Raw genomic sequence first — 20,055 nt, 5'->3', positions numbered from 1 at the left:
ATCAAAATTATCTTTCGACTAGGATAAGTTAAAGACTACTTTGACCTTACCAGGTCATGATGAGGCAAGGCATGCGTAGATTTTAAGCACAAAAAAATCACTTCATCAACTTCGCTCGTATGATGTGATGAAGAAATCTGTTGTTTAATTGCCAGATGCGGAGTAATATGTCAACTCAATATATCACAGCGCAGCCATATACATAATGATATTATGATATACCCCACGATCTATAATGTGTTTACTTGAAATTTTAGTGACTGGGACCAGTAAAAACCTGCTGAGATATACAAACAGCTTCATATTGGTACGAATGTGCTATTTTATTGCCGATTCAACTCGGCTCGGTTAATTATAGCAGCTAGAAGTTAAATCACCTTGAAATCTTGTAAAAACTGCAGACTTCCGATGTAACAATACTGTGTTCGTTCATCCCCGGGCCTATCACAAAACATATCCGCCATTGGATCGTCGTACGCACGCGCTATCTCAGACACAGGAGAGGAGGAGAGCTTGCCGAGAGGTGGACGACATGCACGGCAGCTACGAGAATGACATTAGACACGACAGATAACGTCGGCGTTCTATCTTCATCAGCATGCTCGTCGCTATGTCGACATGAGCCGTCCACGCCCATGTTTCAGCCAGTGCGTGATGACTTGAGCAAGCGTTTCTGGAACGGTCGAGCGTGGATGAAGCTGCAATGTTCGTTTTTAAGCATCAGAGCATTACGTTTTAGAGAGACTGTTTACGCCACGTACGCGGTAACACGTGCGCGTATGACGCCAAAAACCCATGGATGAACTTATGTACTCAAATTTAGCACTTAATGAACTCATAAATATCGGGTATTTACGTGTAATGTGCGGTTAGATTGCAGATGTCGACGTTTTCTAGCAAATCCGCTGCATTTTAGCTTCAGCGTGAAACACGAGTCGTAGTTTCGGAGGTCCTGAGATGCAACACGCTCGAGCAAAACATATGAGGCCCATACACGGCGACTCTATTTGTTATTGCTAGTTTCAACTGTTTGTTTTCACTGGATTGACATTCATCTCAACGTCGTCCGCACGATGGTGTCCCATCGAGTGAAACCACGCTAGCTGCGGCGTTCCACTGTACCGAGGGTGTGTTAAGACCGGAAAACTAAACACACGGTTTATCTTCCGCATCTAAACTATCCCCCTCCCACTAAGAAACCGCCCTATCGTTCATCTTGGTGCAACATCCGTATATACGTAGCTAACGTTAACGTTACACCCCCTCCCTGTCGCACATCGCTTCCTCGGAGTATCACTCTCTATAATACCCCCCTACATGCGGTAACTTGCTTTCTATCTCGTGCGTACGCTCACTTGTAGATTCTGTCGGATTTTGTCAAATTCACGTATGTCGTTTAACGAACTAACGCCGCCATGTGTGTTGGGAGATGTAGAAGGATGCATCCGATATCACGTGAAAATACTGTAGAGCAGGCGACATATATAACAAAAAAGCACCAATAAAATGCCCAGACGCATAACTTGCGATTTCGTACAACACAAGTTTTATCAATACACATCACCGCGTATCAATCATGAATTTGACAGCAGCGATCTATACGTTGACTTTGCGTTGCAAATATGAATTCATTTCGTTCGTAAAAGTACATCCTACGTACATAGCAGACACAACTAACGAATAACATAGGTTGACAGCCGACAGGCTGCTACCCTCGTAACGAATCATTTGCATTAGAGATATTGGTGACAGCAGTAATCGATTTGAACAATCGTTCTCACCCACCAACGCATAAATCTCTAGCCGTTGATCCCAAAATTTACCCTAAAATAGCTGCCGAAACCAAGCATCTATCATAAAACCGAATAAAAACACAAGATTAAAGTGGCGCCGCGGTGTAGAGTTTTATCGCATATGATATAGTCATAGCCATAGTCATATAGTCTAGTATAGTCATATAGTCGTATATAGTCGTTATAGTCGTCATAGTCGTATACTATAGTCATAGAGATATAGTCATAATCACTCGCCAATTCACCTTGCGTTTTCTTAAATTATTATTCGTGCTATATATATATAATCGCAGCAGGATGGTGGAATCGGAAAAGAACAAACACCTACTTACCGATGGTCGTAATAACTGTGGCCGAGAAGAAGATGGAGCCCATTGGTGTCCACTGGGGCTCCGAGTTTGACTTCAACCCTAGCATGGCCGCCTGTCTCAGCTTATCCTCATACCGATCCAGTAAGCTCTGTATAGTCGTTCGCCATTCGGCTTGCACAGTGATGCCATCCTTCTTAGTCCACAGTTCGTCGATGAGCGCCAGCTTGAAGCTGGCTATCTCTTCTTTCATGCGATCTTCATACTCGCGTTCGAGAGTCATGAAGATGTACGCTCCAAGCACGAGGTATCCCAAAAGAATTGTCACCAGACCGACGTGTGTGAACCATTTTTTCGAATAGTATTTCACTTTCTTTTTCACCGTCGACCACGACGGGCACGAATAGATCTGGCGTTCTAGGAACGGAATGTCGTCCTTCATCGAAATCTTCTGCTTTATGGCGTTAGAAGCGCTCGTCGCCATTGATGCAATGGAGGACACACGAGACGACAGCTTCGCCGCCATTTCGAACTGATTGTAGTTTTTTTGCCGATGTTTAGAGAATCCCGGTGTTTGCTATACACACGCAATGCTGACGTACGGGCTTCAGTGTGCTGAAACGCGTATTCGCTGGAGATTGCGTTCACGCATCTTAGTAGATGTGCCAGCTAGCTAGTAAACACAGAAGATCGCGTAGCACGGGTGCACGTTTACCACAGCGTTCCGATACACTTGCGCTTTGCCCGTTCCTTATCACGCATCGAGCATTGCGCTTTATCAACTTCAGAACGAGGTAACGTACACATTACTTCGATTCTCGTAAACCGAGATTATATCGAGTGAAGACACGCAGCTGTTTCTGGGGGGTCGCTGGGGCTTCGCACTGGATCGGACGCCACCTGGCGGTGGTGTCAGCACTCTTCATCGCCGTCGCGGTTTACGCGCGGGGCGTAGCAACGCGTTTTTACAGTTATAATCCCCGAGAGTCACGCCAGCGAGTGGGGATTATGAGATCATTCCGGAAGGATGCCGGTTAACTTCTACTGTAGTTGCATTCGATTTTAGAGTAGTTCGCACCGGGCAAATTGGGGCAATGGTTTTTCCTGTCTCTCTCTCTCTTTTGCGGCCGGGTTAACTGGTGACTCACGTCACGTCGGCCTACCACACCCGCTTCCCTGAACGAAACATCAGTGTCGAATGTTGGCTTTGATAGATGCCGCTATGTTAGATGTGACAGCGCCCGCTGGAGAAAGGTGGGCGCTTAAGAACTTGACCTGTTTACTAGCTGTCAAAACATGTGGATGCAACGCCAAGTTTTTCCTAGTTGGCCAGTGCCTCACCAGTCTTCCGGTTGGCTAAACGGTCGTTGCGCTGACACATCCGGTCCGCACTTACAGTCCAGATGACCGGGAGAAGGCACTGGATATGGTAATGTCTACTGGCGGGGTGTTCACGCGAACCTAATCGGCCTGTTCGTTGTTCGTTTCTTGACTGAATACTTTGTCTCGCACGCACAAGCTGGCTTCGTGTAACATATGTGCTCTGCTCAGGAACAGTATAATACGACGGGCGCGGCGGATTTCAAGTGTTTATCCTGCCATCGACGACTCGTATGTGCCGGCGACGCAACACCTCAACCAGCCACTGGTCAGTTTTCTATACAACTTTAGACTGGTCGCCGATGTGATTCACTATTCTCCCCGTCGCTGTCGACAACTGTTGCGGCGCCGGACTAGCTTCTCAAAACTTCAAACGTGAAGGCTGAGTATAGTAAATTGCACAAAACATCTCTCTCTCTCTCCAGCATTGCATCAGCCCACTCCAGCGAGGCTCTCAACAGTTTCAAGTGGTGGCTCTTTACAAAATGAATAGTCTATTATTCACCAACAAGAAACACTCGCGCATTGCGCAGACTCCTGATGCCTCGCCAAGCGCAAAAACTCGCGCTGGCTTCAGCCGGGAACGTTTGGTATATTTAGTCGCTGACGACTGCGGCGAAGTAGAAACTAGCAACGCTCGCCGGAGCGAATATAGACGGCGCGGGGCGCCTGATAAAGCTCGTGCATCTATCCCTGTCCACGGCCCGCGCGATCCTCGCTCTCCGCCGATCACTTGTCGCGAGACTTACAGCGGGGACTGTCTACTAGAAATGCGTAGCTGGTCACTCGCGGGCCCGTCCGCGCTGAGGCGACTTGCCTAAGTCAATATATGGTCGCTTTTTTTTCTTTCGGGTAGACGCTGGGGAGGTTTCGCCTGGGGGACACTAACTGAATGGCATCGTGCTGTCACTACTGTATGTCAAATTACGGTAATTTACGGCGCTGTCATCGTCTTTCTGTCTCTGAAAATGAAGGAAACAACGTGACTAATAACGCACTGGTTCTATACTAGTAGCAAATAGTATTTCAGCCATCAACCTGCCTGTGGATCTTTCTAATCCCTTCCCGATGAATGAAAAATACTCATCTTAATCTTATTCGATAATATATTTTAATAATATGATAGATACCTACTTAGCGTTAATCAATAACCAAATACTTGATACATAAATATCTTAAAAATAACGGATTTCATATGCAGACGCTTAGGCAGTAATTCGTCAATGTTCGTCAGGTCGTGATATACGAATTTAACAAATCCGGAGCGCAAATCCGGAAATGCCAAATGACATGGATATCGCATGAACATTTTGTGTTGTATCACACCATATTTGAGAAACGTTGCGTTAACGGCAACGCAACAAACGCCATTTTATACAAATATAAGACCTGCCCCGTGCATCTGCGCTAGTGTAGCCTTTCTTCTAAGAAAATCAAAGCGATTAGTAAAACACGTTCGCGCAGTAAATAGTTGTGTGGATTCCCGACACTCAGCTGTATTAAGATTCATTTCGATTCCGTGAACTGGCTTCTTTGAGTGTTAAATTCGATACGGCTTGTTTAGATATATTGCACGGTAGGTGAAGCCAGCATATTCGTGTAGCAGCATGGCGGTAGAAGCAACCATATCCCTAGCAGGAATGGCGCAGAGCGGCAATAATTCTGTTAAGAATGTTCATATTTCAGCGAGACAAAGGGTGTAGCGGGTGGCTATATAGCGTTCACGTGGCGACCAGACATCACCTGCCATCTAATGGCGCTGGTGGCGGCATAGCTGCGCTTTTCGAGTAATCCGCCGCTTCTATATGTACAATACCTCGATCAATCGTCTGCATGTACGACATGTTTCCTAGAATGTCAGAAACCATTGCGGGGAACTTTTAGCAAACACAGCTGCGGCAATTCACGCGCCAATTCATAGGAAGTTTGACGGGCGCGCTAGGGCAGATGTTTCGTTAGCCTTGCATGCGGATGACTCCTCCTCCCATCGCTTTGTCGACGTAGTAAAATTTATTAATAAGACAGAGCGGGAGGCGGCGTCAGCAATTATCTCCGCCACTAAATATCACAGTCGATGCCTGGGTTGTGTTGTATGTGGAGTGGAGTACACGATCGTCTGCGGTCACGAGGAGGTTAGCTGCGTTCGTCTGGGTATATGCGTGCGGGAAGAGTGTATATACACAATGAGCGCTTCACCGCCGCGTTATAGCCACGTGTACAAAGCGCAAAAACATCGACTGGGCTTGGGATAACACGGCCAAAATATATTCCACCAAAATGTGATTTTTAAAAGTACTTTGCTACCCTTCTACAGCGCACGCCACCTACCCTGCGAGCAGTTGTACACTGACATTGCACTATAAGCGCGTGTATGCTACGTGTATAAGCCAATTACGATGACAGAGCGAAGTAGAAATTTATGACGTTAGGCTCTGTCGTTAGTAGCTGTTAATCTAATATAATTTGGCAGAAACAAATATTAAGATGATTAACACGATTATTTTAAAACACAAATACCTCAGCGACTTCTTAAAAGTTCCGCCATTACGCCAGTAAATGAGTATAATTATAACGTTTCGTTTTCAGTTCGCAATGCAAGATAAACAACAGAAAAGACAAAATGCAATAAAATAGGTAGAGGTTTCTCAGTTGATCGACTACATCGATATATGTTCCTCGCACTTTGCCTTTTCATCTGCCCAGCAAACCACGCGTGTAGACGCGGTTAGTGCGCCATGTCTTATACACGATACGTGATCTTGCTCGCGCTCGATTTCATCTAGATTTGAAATTAAGCCCCAACGATTACATCGCCATTTTTACGATCTTTCAATTGTGGTTGTTTTCTTGTTTTTGTCAGCAATCGGCGAACTCCGACTGTCACGCGACGCCGCGGTTAGTGTGGCTCTCGTACATTAGAGCTTCAGCCATGCACCACCAAATACATATAGCCGTAAGCCAATACTGATCAACATCTGTTATTTAATTTTCTAAACAACCGCAAAAAACACCGAGCGAGACCATACATTGGCGCTATTCAAATTACCAAAAGCAACTGAAGAAACGTGTAGTTTATACAAAATGCTTGGTTTCATCTCGAGAGGCGACTACTGCAACAGACTAGGCGTTGCGGTGGTGCTAGCAGTACGTCGCAAGCTCACAACATGAAAATGAAAGGAAAGAAGAAGGTGGAAATCTGCCAGCGCTCACTAAAGACGCTGTACAAAAATATTTGGTTAAGACAAAATCAACAACGTGGAGATGTGCTGGTAGCTTTTGCGTGCCTGCCCGAGTAGAAATGGCTTTGTATTGTCTGTGTATTAGCATGAAAATAAACTGCCTTACATATTGTTGGTTGTAATCGCCTTGTGGCACGAATACCATGGCACGAGATAGCTGAACAAAAATGTGATACCCTCTTCTCTATGCCAGGAGATAACTATAGAGACACCGAGGTATACCACCAGCAGAGAGGCCAGAGATGCCACGGGGTCTTATCACGGATACGCCAATTTTGTTTTTTATGTGACTAGCGCGTAAAAGCGCCCCAGACGTTGAGATTGGCGTCTGTATTTTAAGATGCTATTTTTAAATGTTTTAGAACAAGGTCCTCCATACGCCACAAAGACGGCATCGAAAACACAGCAAACCACAACGAAAGGACACTCTAAATCATCATGATGCCGAAATCAACCCTAGCTCCCCGGGATATTGAAACAAATTCGGCTATTAAGGTTATCACTTAACATATTTCCTGTCCTAATTGGCTCTGTATAGAGATTTCGTATCGGCATCTTTCCATTAATATAGCAGATACACCCTTTATGCTTAGATTCATGCTTTATAATTTTATATATGATTGACATACGGACTTTATGAAAGTTCTACTCACGACTTTCTTCCGCGCGCAACGCATTTCACTCTCTTTACTTATGGAGTTCATATTCACCGCGTCAGCATGTTGTTATTAATGATAAGAGTTTCAGAATTACTACCGCATGCGATCGGCCTTTTAGTTGGTTACACATTTTCGCAGGCCAGTGCTACCCTCTCTTAGAACTATACGCTCTGGGATATCAAACTTGACTCGAATATCCCGGAGGGCGCTGTTAGGGAAATGTCTACTTCAAAGATTAGTCTTAATCACGATATTTTGCCCTAAGCCGTTGGCCAAAAGATTCTAACATTAGCGCCATTCTAAATCTTGGCAAGGTTTTCCGAGGTATCACAGTTCCCAGATTTGTCTTAACTTTATGATTGTCTTGCTCTGCCATGTTTACAAGAACAATCTAGATTCTAGATTCTAGGTTCTAGAACATTTAGATGTGCTGCTAACTATCAACCTACTACACGTTTTTCACGAGGCCCTGAACTGGAGGTCAATGCCAACCGAGCCGAGTTTGTGTTTAATGAACAATTGTGGATTTACTGGGGAACTTACACGCGCGATTTTTACGAAAATTGTTTTCATATTTTCCTCCTAAACGATTAATTGCCCAATAAACGGAAAAAATATTTCGACAAAAAGAAGAAGAAGCAGAAGAAGAAGAAGAAAAAAAAGACGACGACGACGAAGAAGAAGAAGAAGAAGAAGAAGAAGAAGAAGGAGGAAGAAGAGGGAGAGGAGGAGGAGGAGGAGGAGGAGGAGGAGGAAGAAGAAGAAGAGACGTGATGATAAAATGATTACATGCTGCAACAGATCTCACTATCTATTGGTAAAAAAAAACTATGAAATATTAGCATTTAAACCATTCATCGATATCCTTAGAATTGAACTTAATCTGCGATGCAAATCTTTGTCGATCTCTTCTCACGCGCCTTTATTTCTTCAACGTGGGTGAAATGAGAGTAATCGTTCAGTTCGAGTCAAGTTTACCTTCGCCTTTCTTTTGAGGGGGCATACAACAGTAACCCTCTTCATATTGCACTATTTTGTCTCTAGAAAATGCGTTTTGGATTTATTTCGGTGAAATTCCGCACTAGAGAGCAATTATTTGCATTATGCACGCAAGTTTGATGTCTCGTGTACGTCTAGAAAGCAATAGAAGTAAATTGGTCTTGTCGTGTAGTTGTGACATTCAGTCAAGTGGCGTAGCCATGGTGACCGGTTGGTCATTTTTGTGTTTGAAATGTGATCCGACTACTTTGTAGAAGTTCGCATCATCGAACTCGCAAAAGTGTCGAACGGAGCATAAATCATGAATCTGTAGTTATCTGGAGTATAGGAATCTGTATTATCATGAATAAATTGTGTGTTGTGTATGCGACGAAACAGTGTGAGTATTTTTAATACATTTTTGTTCGATGCTTATTCAGGCCTGCTGCTTATGGACGCCTTTTACTATTGTACAACACCTATACGATACGATACTATACTATACGATCGCGACGCAACGCTCGCTGCAGGCTCCCTGCGACGCGCCTGCCACCTGTTGATCGTAAATAACGTTGCGATTGTAAAACGCTGTTTTGCAGTGCCTGCGTCACGAGGCTAATCATGGCATCGCACGCAGCGTCGCTGTGTTTGTGTAGCCCGGCGCAGCCTTCACAGATGGAGAGCTGGGTAAATGGCACGTCGTTACGCCTCGGTCGCAGTTACGACGACAGGTTGTTGTAGACAAACAGGTAGCTGCCGAGTGGGAGAAAAGTGGCCGTGTTTATGCTGTACGAGCCACAAGCTGCTAGATAGCGACGCGTTAAAGGCCAATCGGGCCGCAAGAATTTTCTTGCAACATCAACACATTGTGTCGAGAAAGAATCAGCGATCTCGCGTAAGCCGAACAATGGATTCTGTCAGCTGTTCGACCGCACTATAACAATCCCAAAATGTAACGATAAAAAAACGACAATCAAAAGTAAAAAATGGAAGAAAAAAAACTCCCTAAAAAACAAAATTATGAACAAATTTCAACAAATTTCTCTGCGGATTGATAACAACGGCCTGCTAATTAAGCCGTAGGAACACGTTCTACGCATTTGTCGGCTAGCGCGCTCCTCTCTACTGCCTGATTGCTTATCACCACTGGAAAACATTGACATAATTATAGGGTAATTTATGAGCGTTTTCACAATTCTACGCATAACCACAAGACGTCATTTGCATCCGCGTCGTAAATTTTATCTCTTATAATTACAAATGTAATTAGTGACGTTGCCAAACGTCGTTTGCATATCTTTAGTTTAACGCCGTACCCTCAAAAGGAGATCGAAGTTGAATGCCGCAGCTATAATTAGAAGGTCAATCAATAACTCGTCGGACCGGCCTGGTACACTTCGGTGGAATTAAACCAGATTCTAGCAGATTAAGTTAATATTGAGGAAAGCCACGATGGTAGAGTAAATAGGAAACGACAGACTGATATAAAATGAAGCCTGTGTCGGAAGCAGCAAACATCACAGATGCGGCGTTCTGTTTAGTGTTTCACGTATGTATCGATAATCAATCAATTGTGAGCAGGGAGTAAATCGATTATCGCTGCGATGCGACCACTAATTATACATAACAACATGTGCCGTCGATCGCCACAGTGAAAGCATATAATACATTAATACATTATCGAATTACATTGCGAATTTAGAAATATAGAATGCACCATAGCAGTTGATCAGTCACGCTACTACTGGAAATTATATTAGCGGTATATGCTGATATTATCAGGAGTCTATCAATGATTGTTATTGATATTGATAGACTCCTGATATTATATTATACAATACCCGTGCTAAATATTGATACCAATGCGTCTCGAATCTGCTAAACAGGCTCGTACGAAAAGAGCTAACGATGTTTTGTATTTCTTTCAAAATATGTTACAAGTCTATTTACGGGCTAGCGAAACGGACACCAAATCTGGTGGACGTATGTTGACAGTAAGCAATGGCCAGTGTATGTATGGTACCCGAGCCTGGCCCGCTGTCTGGCATTCCAGTATGAGGGCAAGCTTATTTGCCTGGCTCGTCATGTGGCCTGCTGATGGATGACGTCAGAGGCATACAATGAGATGCTGCACTTCTGATGACCCACTAATCACTTATATATATAGAGATGGGAAACGCCAAAGACATGCGGAAAGGCCATCGCGTGTGAATGAAAAAGTCGCAGGTAGCTTAATAAACAAGCAATTAGGCGCAACACGTGACTCAACAGCACGGACAAACATTTCTGATCATTTACTCCTGACACACACATACACACACACATGCACACACACACACACACACACACACACACACACACACACACACACACACACACACACACACACACACGATGCCGCTCGACACACACATGCACACATCACACTACACAACACACGCGCGCGCCCCATCACAGCGCACACACGCAACACGCTGACCTCCATACAGCACGGACAAACACGATTTTCATGATCATTTACTCCTGACACACACATAGCAACAACACATGCGACACACGAGCACACACAGGCACACACACACACGACACACAAGCACACACACTACACACACCACACACAACACACACACACACACACACACACACACCCACACACACACACAACACACACAACAACACACACACACACACACACACAAACCACACACACACACAAACACACACACACTGGGCCGACACAACACACAGCACCAGGCACACACACACACACACACACACACGCACACACACACATGGCTTACCAATTGGTATATTGCGTACGCCGCATCTATATTGTATAAATGCAGTGTAACGTGGGCCGTTGTGTGCATCCCCGCGATGTTAACTTCCTACTTATTTGGAGTAAATCCGGATATAATAATCAGCACATGTTTAACGCGCGCGTATATATACATTCTCTCACTCGAATCACATAAAGTGTTTAATCAAATACGGAGCAGGCCCATTCACGCATGCATTCCCATTACGCTGAAAGTATCTCCCCGTGCGGTTTTACATTACAGTGCGTGGGCTCACTCTACGCTGCTATTTTCTAGCGAGAAATATCCCGTATCGGTTACGGACGATTGAGCAACTGCATTATAAAATTGCGTCACAAGCATTTACCGCGAGACGTCATCGCGCGCTGTTCATATGTCCTAATGTTTTATTGATTTAATAGTAACGGTCCGGGCGCATCCCGAGATGATTACCCGAGTCATTAATAATTCGATGAGCTCTGTCGTGAGAGTACAATCGTGTTTTATGTAGTCCCTACGTGCGCGACTGTTAAATATAGACCATATATATATATATATATATATATATATACACATATATATATACATATAGATATATAAATAATAGATAGATAGATAGACATAATTATTTATATATAGTTTTGCAAGTTAAAAGAATGAGATTGAGAATTAAGAGAATGAGAAAAAATATGCATTGATTTCTCGTTGGTTGCAAATCGATTTACCGCAAAGTGGCTAAAGCTCGCTAGACGGACCATTCTGTCCTCACACATATACGATTTGCTAGTGAATATACGTCACTTTTGTGTTTATTCCTCGACCGCTATATGTCATCTCTAAATAGTATTAAGTACCAATTAGAATCAACGTCCGTGCGAATATGCACACAACAAGCATATCACTATTCGACACATGGTGAGCTCCCGTATGACGACGAGTAATATATTCATATATGTATATAAAGTAGAAATCGAATGGCGGCACATAAGATCTTGCTAAATATGTTCCATGTTCATTTGCATCCGACTGCGAACTTCGCCGTGACGCAATTCGTCGTCTCGGTGACGTGGATGGTGTGTGGCGGTGTTTGAATGCGTAACAATCATCATTAGTGTCACGGAAGCCATGTTCGTTTCTCAAACGCAAACTCTCTGTCACTGAGGATGATAACTTTTCTTCTCTTCTCATGCCACTTTTAAGATCTTCGAAGACCGATTACTGGTGAAATGAGGGCTCGATTGGTATTCGTATAGAGTATTTCAAACTCTTTCATTACACAATAATGTGTTTAGTATTATATAATATAAGTGTATTAATATACGCGATGTAGACACACCCAAAATTCGCGTTACGTAAGATAAATAGTCAAACATAGAAGAAACCAGATATAGTGTACAACCTCGCTAAAGGCGCGCGCGTAAGTTATGTGATGACAATTCTGTTGGTGGCGCTATTCTCCCGTAAAATTCAATCTACTTCGTAGCAATATGCGGCAAATATTCTTTGAAAAACGCGATACTGGAATCAACTGCTGCCTGTTGCATAAACAACAAGAACTTTGTCACGACGACAGCAGTTACATTTACGTTCACTGATCACAATGAAGTACGACTGCCGCATGCAGCGACTCTCAAGGAATATCATTCATCAAGTGTCATCGTCGAAATACTATTCTATCGCGGTCCACTCAAACGCTTACAAGTACGAAATTCCATTTTTCGTAGCCTGATAGTGTTTGTGATACTCCGAGCTGCTACGGCAAAACAATGAAAAAACGATAGAATTGATTATTTTCCCGCACAAGTGGATACAAGTGAAGGTTTTCTAGCTTTGCGGTGGTGCGTCTTATTTCCAGCTGCCTCGAAAGAATGAATAAAACGCGCGAATTCGACGTCCGCAGACGACGCGCTGAATTTGCCGAATGTATACAGTGACGTAATGAATTCACGAGATGACTGGTGAAGTGTTAGGGGTGCAAAACACCCGCGACCTGTCTTTGGAAGAGTGATGCGAGCCGTGGGAGTATTTCAGTAGCGACGATCAATTATTATGATTCACTCCTATTTTAGTCACGTCGGTCGTTCGTTTACGATATACGTATTCGTTTAGATCGATCTCACGAAATACATTGTTTTCGACGAAGAAAATAGTGATATTAGAACCAGTCTACGATTGATCTCTCTCCCGGTGTGTGCGCATACGATCGGATTGTTTGTTCTGCATCTCCTCTATTGGCGTCTGTATAATATTAATGATCGATTAAAAGTTCGCAACCGACTGACTCATCACAGCACTTGCCGGCGTCTCGCACCACGCTCTGTAGCGATTTGTCTCCAATTAACTGGATGCTTAACTTCCTTATTTTTTAGAAAACTAAAACAAACAGTCGATATGCAAATGCAGGCAGTCCCTCGTGGATACGTTTTCGTTATTTAGCGGCGTTACTAATTAGACAAAAATCGCGTTAGGCTATACCGAACACGTTCTCCGTCGCATTTCCGCTCAGCGCACGTTTGTTTGTTTCTATCTTCGGCAACGCAATAATAATGAGAGCTGTTTAGAAATCTTATAATATAGAATAAAAAATATAGATATAGAATATAGTTATTAGACTATAGTTATTTAAAATGACGCAGAACTGCCCAACACCTAAATAACGTGCCACGTTATATAACCTTTGCCTTCATAGTTTCGAAGTTATCGAACTATAGCCTACGAAAGACGCGCGTGGAGACGTTAGACAATATTGATGAGAGCTCTCTTGTAATAGATTTTGGTTTTCCTTACACGCTTCAACTGCTCATGTGATTCCATTCCCGATAGCGTTTCATCTGCGAGCGCGCTTCATCAGTAAATCGAAGATGAAGACGTCATGTTAGATGCGTCTAGGTTGGGCTGCGTATCAATCGACGCAAGGCGAATTAACGGCGAATTGAGCGACTATTAGCACATCTCACTGATCCTGATTAAGGAAAGTAGTCCTATCACAAGGGTAATCGTGTTTCGCTTTGACAATCTATCTATCGACCTATATATATATAAATATAATGTGTTGTGTGTGCTGTGTGCTGTGTGTGTGCGTGCTTGCTGTGCGCGCGCGCGTGCGTGCGCGTGTGTGGTGTGTGTGTGTGTGTGTGTGTGTGTGTGTGTTGTGTGTGTGTGTGTGTTGTGTGTGGTATGGTGTGTGTGTGGTGTGGGGAGGTTTAGTGTGTGTGTATGTGTTGGTCAGGAGTAAATATTCACAAACGTTTGTCAGCAATCAGCAATATGAAACATGAATCACAAAATTTGTGATTACTTATTCCTGATATATATAATAATATTATATATATATATATATTATTATTTATTTATTTAATGTTATAATAATATATAATATTATATATATATAATATATATCAATGTGTGTGGTGTGTGATGCGTGCGCGTGCGTGCGATGCGTGCGTGCGTGCGTGTGTGTGTGTGTGTGTGTGTGTGTGTGTGTGTGTGTGTGTGTGTGTGTGTGCAGGCGTAAACACGTGCGTGCGTGCGTGTCTGTGTGCGTGCTTGCGTTATTGAAATCGGACTGCTCTTTTCCCAAATGAATGAATGAATCTACTACTTACGTTACTCTGGCGTAGTTGCGCTGCGGTGTTTGCCAACAGAGATGATTTAACCCTTTCCCCACGGTCCTACGCCGAGGTTCACGTAGAAGCTGGCAGACTATTCGGCGCTGTTCGCATGCATGCCGCAATCTGTATAGGTATATGCCTCTGGAATCGCTAGTACGCTGAAATCATGGCCACTTCGCCCTCGCTCGCTCGCACCAGCCAGCTTTGTGGAGCGCGCGTGCACGGTCGGTGTTTATGGCTTCAACCAGCGACTTGAGAGCGCGGCAGGCTAGCGCTTATGTCTACCCACCGACTCCACTACCACTACGGAGCTGCAGCGAGGAGGCAGCAGCGTGTGCGCAGGCTGCGTGTGGGTTAGGTGCTCGCGTGCCTGTGCGTCACGCCTCGGCTGCCCCCTCATGCATCGGTCACCGTACTCGGTCGGAGCTGCAAGCTCGGCTTCGGCTAGCGCCGTAATAAGTACTTCTCTGTTATTTATACATCCTATATACTGATATGTATATTCCTGAATAGAGTCGGGATGTAGATCCACTTCGGCGTTTTCTTTCTAGGTGAGCCTATGTTGTCGGTGTATGGGTATGCGAATTTAGGTCGGTGGGAATGTTGCATCTCTGTGCATATTATAGCACACAGTATATAGTTGATGATGCGGAGATAGGTTAGACTGGTTTTTCTGGTCCCTCTGATCTCTCATGCACACCCTTACCAGTAAAGTGGCTACGTCCACATATCTGCATCCTCCAGAGTCTCGCGGCAGCAATAAGTTACAAGCTTGCGTGGCTTCCTCTGTGTGTATCGCTTTGTTTGCGTTTTGTGGCTATTTATATGTAGCGCGCGAGTCAGCGAGTGAAGTGTGAGCCTGCCCGTCCTTACCCCGATAACTCGTGATTAATATTTTAATAATGTAGATTCTCTTCGATTAATTGTGTTTTCCTTTAGGCGGCTACATGCTCGCGGTACTTGTCGTTGAAGGGCGTAATATATGTGCTTACGTTATATGCACTTTGTTCTCCCGCATAAACAGTCGCTAGCATATTTTATCATCGCCTATTGTAAGCTATAATATACGTACCCGGCGGAGTTCGTAAACAACTCGATAATCGATAATAAGAATTTTAGCATATTTGACATACGCATCGAAAACCTAGCATAGATGTCCTAGAAATCATGTGTTGCATTACTCAGTTGAACGGACGAGCGGGTGTCAAAGCTCTGTGAATCATTACCGTTAGTAGTATAACTCTATACCTCGGGCGGTTTTCTCGCGCTACCTCTGAAAGGTTATACATTCTAAACAGCGCACGCTCTACATATATAGTATATATACCACATCTCCGATAGAAAATGCATTGCCCCGTCAATTCTGTAAATATTGACACGTCTTATTGCATGTATACACGAAGGAAAATGAAGTGCAAGATCTACGAACATGTATTTTCTTTTGATAAGCGTGTGCTTGAAGATCTAGTCTATTGCCGGGCGCCTCCAAGACACAAATCTTGGCGATCGGCGCGCCGATATCATATTTCAGTTCACGATTCTTTCAGATTTGTGTGCATCGCTCTTATGCTAGCAAATAACACGCAAAAGTATCGACAAGCTCGCTTGCGCTTTTCCAAATTACACTTGCTAAACAGGACACCGCGTGCGGCGCTAGAATTTATCAGCTATTCCATTACATAAGTGATCTATAAACAGATAAGACGTTCAAAACCCTAACTTACAAGGTGGTTAATGTCTCTATCCGTTCCATACGTAACGATTATTTCACTAAAGGTGCGTGTATGTAATAATATGGATTAGCTATCGTACGGTTTGAATAGCTGGCGATAATAAAGCGTGGTGATGACGTATACACAGCAGTTACTGACCCACATACACTTCATAGTAGATAATATCAGTCATACGTGTCAGTTTTAACGTCCCTTAAAGACACAGCGTTGTTGCGTGTTGATCGTTATAAATAAGACTATCAACACGTCAACTAGCCGTTTTTCACAGTGGTATAATACAGTGACGTGTTTCAGTGTGTACCTAAACCTTAACCTTATAACGCTAACACGAGTATTAGGAGCAGTTTATTATTCATTGATAAATGATACGATCCATAACATTAAAAAGCAAATTATTAATCGTCCAACTGCAATTACGTTCGTAAACTTTATTATGCGCATATTGTAGACGGTGGCGTGCGTGTGCGTGTGCGTGTCCGTGCGTGCGTGCGTGCGTGCGTGCGTGCGTGCGTGCGCGGAGAGGGGGGTTGAAGAGGCGCGTGCGTGCGCGGAGAGGGGGGTTGAAGAGGCGCGTGCGTGCGTGTACGTGCGTGCGCTCGCGGAGAAGGGGTTAAAGAGGCACGTGCGTGTGCGCGTGCGCGGAGAGGGGGATTGAAAAGGCGCGTGCGTGTGTATGCGTGCGTGCGTGTGCGTGTGCGTGCATGTGTGCGCGCGCGTTAATTTATTTTATATTTTATTTATTTTAGATATTATTCGCACTGGTTACCCTAACAGAATCGCTCTGCATGATTAGTTTCATCGCAAAAACGTTTTCGCCTACGAATCGCGCGGACTATTTCTCGCTTCGCGCTTTGCTCTCAGTCTATTATGCTGCATACATTATTCATCATAATAATAAATTGGCGACACTCACTCAGCCACCCACATTTCATTTGACCACGGTTCATACGACTATCAGCATAGAGTTTGCTATTACCTTTTGAAGCGACAGAGCCCTTGGCGCGACATCTATCGCCGCCATGATATGACCTATGACGCGACCCGTGGTCCCAAGACAGCCTGTCAACCGGGTACGACGGACAGCAAAGGAGCAGACGACCAATCAGCACGCCCAATAACGCTCACATTTCATACCCGACAACTCTGCATCCTGTTCTCGAATTGAACACGCGTCTGCAGTTGCTGTATAAACTCTAATTTACCTTCTGTCTTATATGGTTAATCGATTGGTAAGACAACAAAGCAGTACGGCGCTAACACATATCGTATCAAATCCGCGCACGTTACGAGCCTATGGTACGGCGGCGGTTGCGTCGCCTGATCTAACTGACCATACATAAGTCCGCATCCAGTCCGTAGCACAGGAAAATCGACAACGTGCAAATGACGAGGGTTGCCGCAGTCAAGCCCGCACCTCCTCACGCCCACCAGCCCCCGCAGCGCGCATGCGAGACTGCACATACACCCGCGACCACCCCGCACTACGGTCACGCGCCTTTGTCCGCTGTCAACCCCACGCAGCGTCCAACCCACCCGCCACCACACATCCTCCGCGCAACCGCCACGCGCCTCTCTCAGCCCCCCTCCGCGGCAGACGGCACGCACACACACGCCACCGCGCCCTCTCAACCGCCCCTCTCCGCACGCTACGGTCGCGTGCTCTTCAAGGCCCCCTCTCGCGCGCAACGCACGCCACCACACAGCACGCGCCTCTCAACCCCCTCTCCGCGGCAGCATGCGACGCGCCTCTTCAGGCCGGACCTCTCCGCGCACCGCACGCACCCACACCGCGTGACACGGCGCCTCTCTATCACTCCGCTCATCCGCCACGGTCAGCGCGCGCGCACACACGGCACCACACACGCCACAGCCACGCACGCATACACACGCACGCGCATTGGCATCACTGCCGACCGCGAGCACTCGCCACACAACGCACGTAAGCGGCTAGCCCCATAACTCGACCCATATCCACGCGCGCGAGGGCCACACACCTGCATAGACTGCCACGACCGAAACACCCGCCTCGCACCGCGTATGATTGGACGGCACGTCAGCTGGCGGGCGGAGGGAAGTGTGGGCGGACAGTCTAGGACTCGTGCCGTACGCTTCGTAGGGCGTGTGACTACAAACTCTGGGTCTGCTGTCAGAAACAAAATTGTAACCTCAACCATGAGACAATAAGATTCGCGGCGACCAGATCACATGGCACAGAACATTGATAAAGTACGAGTTCTTCTCATACGGCAGTGGTATTAGATGATCGGCCGCCGTTGTCAGAAACAAAATTGCTCTTAACATTAGTCCTTTTAGACTTTTACATTAACTTTTTCCTCTTGAGACCGTTGACAGACAACGGCTGCGACAGTTATCGAGAATGAAAAATTCGTAGCAGATTTCCCCTGCGTACAACACATTACAGAAACTAATAGTGCTGTCGACGTCTAGAGAGCGAGAAGAATGTCAGTGTTAAGACTAACTGTTATAGACTAATTTTGTTTCCGACAACGGGCGCGCCCCCGGTCAGTACGAGTAACACGTTAACTGTTAACACCCGAAATCCTTCTCTTCTTCATTTCTTCGCAATGATATTAGTCGCCGACTCAAGCGCGGTCGCTGCTAGATGTTAACACCACGTACACTAACGTTAGACCAGAATACGTGACTTCTGACAACGTCCACCTTGTCACTTGGAACGGCAGCGCGCATACAACCATTTGGCGGTGGTCGATAAATCATTTACGACATACCAACGCTTAGACCGATATTTAATCAAAAATAGACCGGACATTAACTGATGACACGAACTCGCCTCGACACCATGTCAGCGAATAAATCTATAAATTTACCTAGTTACATACGCGGTCAAACAACGTTGGACTTGCACCTTAGGGCAGCGAATCTCTCCATCAGAAGGTCGTCAATCAATATTCTTAATTAAAAATCCGTAAAAAAAACGAGTCGTTCCGCACTGATCTGGGGATACCAACATGGCCCACTGATAGTTCCGGACAAGCACGGCAGTCGCATGTACGGCGACCCACTTATACCACCCTCACGGCGAGGCCGCCACCCTATGCTTGGCAAATCAACAATCGTGCACGGGCAGTGGCGCCCCTGGTGTCTGGGCCAGCAGATAACAGCATTACTAACAGTCAGCGCCATCTATGACCAGTCGTCACGTGCTATCGGCGCCGCTTGCCGGGCTGCGAAGAAGCGACGCTGGGAGTTCAGCAACTACGTGCGAGCAATTGCGTGCGGACCGTCGCCACGCCGAGCCAGGTAACCAGCCGGCGTCGTGGCGCTGACTCCTGCGCGAAGTGGGGGGAGAAGCTGTGACCCAGAGGGCGTTGCCGGCGGCAGACGACGGGCTCTCCTCGTGCAAGGGCCCAGGACCGGGCCGCCTGCCGCTGGCTGCGCTACGCATCGCTCGCATGAACATAACTAGGGCGTCTAACCGATGGCACCTACTGCTCTAGGACTCTCCTAATGCCAACTGCACTCTATCCATTGAATCATAAATGGACGGGCATAATTTCACCGATGCGATAGCACA

The sequence above is a fragment of the Priapulus caudatus genome, unplaced genomic scaffold, assembly GCF_000485595.1.
Source record: "Priapulus caudatus unplaced genomic scaffold, Priapulus_caudatus-5.0.1 Scaffold473, whole genome shotgun sequence".
Lineage (NCBI taxonomy): Eukaryota > Metazoa > Priapulida > Priapulimorpha > Priapulimorphida > Priapulidae > Priapulus > Priapulus caudatus.
This window is presented reverse-complemented; position numbering follows the sequence as displayed.